Here is a 2,829-nt window from a genome sequence, read left to right on the forward strand (position 1 = left end):
GTATTTCATTCTGAATGATTGGTTTTGGGATACTATATAGACAATTTTTAATCATTTATAGATACACAAAACCATATTTTTTCCTTATACTATTTGTTGTTTGATATTAGATCAGCTGGAGTGTAGTGTTATATTACATACCAGCCCTGGGTCTGATGGGCAAAAAGATGTAGAATTACAGGCCAGCCTGGGCTACATAGTGAGACTGTCTCAAGAAAAAGTGAATAAAGGAACAACAGCAAAAACAAACAGGACTGGAGAGGTGGCTCAATGGTTAAGAACACTGGCTCCTCTTCCAGAGGTTCTGAGTTCAAGTCCCAGCAACCACATGGTGGCTCACAACCATCTGTAATGAGATCTGGTGCCCTCATCTGGCATGCAGGTACACATGCAGGCAGAACACTGTATACATAATAAATCTTTAAACAAAAATTTCAGCTTTTGGGAGGCAGAGGCAGGTGGATCTCTGTGAGTTGTGAGTTTGAGGGGTGATCCCCCTGTCTCAGCCTTTTTAGTGCTAAGAGTTCCTATGCCCCTAGGTCATAGGTTGTGACTATTTGTGACTGTAGAGTCCTGCAACACTTCGCTCTGAAAGCAGAGGGCTGGTTTGTGGAGAGAATCCAGGAGGGCCAGAAACAAGAGCAGGTGGGTCAATCAGGATGATTTTCCTTGAAAGGTGAGAACAGGGAGACAAAACAAGGAAACAGGTTACTTCCACTCCCTTCCTTTGCAGAGACTACGTGAAGGCTTCCTGATCACACCTACGAAAGGTGGCAGGTTTGGGACCATGGTCTTTCCCTCCTCACTGGTCACATGAGTTTCTGAGGGGCCACCGAGTGGAGTTTTGCTACAGGAGGCTCTACTTTGATTTTCAGTCTGGCCTGTTGGGGTCTAAAACAGAAACACAGCCCACAGCAGGGTCTCCTGTAGTTCTGTTTTCTTTCTCAGGCTGAAGACGGGGGCCTTCACAGGGCCTCCTGCCTGCTAAACATGTGCTCTTACCCAATTCCCATCACGTTTCTGTAAAAAATACTATATGATCCAAATATCAATTATATTTTACAACACTGTCTTGAGGAAAGGTTTTCTAGTAAAATTGTATTCTTGTATAGTTAGATAAGCCAGAGAAGGAAAGAAACAAAGCCAGCAGAGAGCGGCTGTTAGCCCAGTGTGCCTTGCCTGCCAGTTAGCAGCACTGTGTGTTCTGCCCTGTCTGAGGTAAGGCACGGCTGCATGCTGAAAGTCCCTGCAGAGGCCTGGCTATCTCCGGAAGCAAGTTCACACTAGCTGAGTTCAGGAGACCCAACAGAACAGGACTGTTAGAATCACAGGGTGGGTTCCTCGCTTGAAGACCCTCCCACTCTGAGTTCTTTAACAAATTTCTATTCCCTCTGCTGTGAAAGAACAAAGCTACAGAAGGTTGCTTTTGCACTCAGCCCTACATGTTCCAGTGGACAAGAGACTAAGTATCATGCTAGGTGTGGTTGTGCACACTTGGAATCTAAGCACTTGAGTGAGAGTCTGAGGCAGGTGGACTGCCATGAGTGCAACCTGGGCTACATCACAAGATTACCTCAAATGAGAGGGGTTGGGGACAGAGATGGAGAGGTTCAATATTAAAATGGAATCACTGAGTCAGTCTCCAAGCCTAGACTAATGTATCTGACCTTACATAAATCCAGTTGGTCAAGGACTAAAACTCATAACGAATATAGACCCAAACTGACCTGCTACTCAGAACTTATCATAGGTGAGGAAGCGGTCACATTGTCCAAGTGGCTAGTTTCAATGTGTGCATTCAGGGATTGCCTCTGCTTTAATCTTTTTAGCTTTTTTTGTGGGGGAAGGGGGGGGTTGGTGATTACCAGTGCAAGGAATCAAACATCCCCAGAGCCTTGTGTTAGGCTGGTGTCGTACTGCTGAATCACATCCTCTGGCCTCTGATTTATCCTTACATAAAAGAAATAATTTGAGATAATTTGATATTATTATCTTACCAATTATTTTATTCCATCTTTCTTTCTTTCTTTCTTTCTTTCTTTCTTTCTTTCTTTCTTTCTTTCTTTCTTTCTTTCTTTCTTGGTTTTTCGAGACAGAGTTTCTCTGTAGCTTTGGAGCCTGTCCTGGAACTCACTCTGTAGATCAGGCTGACCTTGAACTCACAGAGATCTGCCTGCCTCTTCCTCCCGAGTGCTGGGATTAAAGGTGGGCATGCGCTGCTGCCTCCACCACCACTTGGCTTTTATTGTCTTTTTAAAATTTTTTTTGAAGATTTATTTATTATGTACACAGTGTCTATCTGCATGTATGTTTACAGGCCAGAAGAAGGCACCAGATCTCATTACAGATGGTTGTGAGCCACAATGTGATTGCTGGGAATTGAACTCAGGACCTCTGAAAGAACAGTCAGTGTTCTCAACCTCTGAGCCATCTCTCCAGCCCCATCTTTTATTGTCTTACAGAGAAAATAACTTTAGAGATGATGAGCAGAGTTTTGGTTGTTTTATTTTGTATTTGTGTGTGTACGTGTATGTGTGGTATATGTTCATTCATATATATGCATATGTGCATGTTTATCTATACATGTGTATGGAAGCCAGAAGGGGATATTGAGTGTTGGCTTCTTTAGCTTTCTCCTTTATTTTTTGAAACAGGATCTCTCATTAACCTGGAGTTCACTGATTTGGCTAGATAGACTAGCTGGGCCTCCACCAGGCTGCCCATCACCCACGCCTGAGGGATGAGGTTATAGACTTCTACTGCCATATTGACTTTTTCATGGATTCTCACAGTTGAAACTCTGGTCCTCCCATGTGTCTTGTATGTGCA

The sequence above is a fragment of the Myodes glareolus genome, chromosome 4, assembly GCF_982192425.1.
Source record: "Myodes glareolus chromosome 4, mMyoGla1.1, whole genome shotgun sequence".
Lineage (NCBI taxonomy): Eukaryota > Metazoa > Chordata > Mammalia > Rodentia > Cricetidae > Myodes > Myodes glareolus.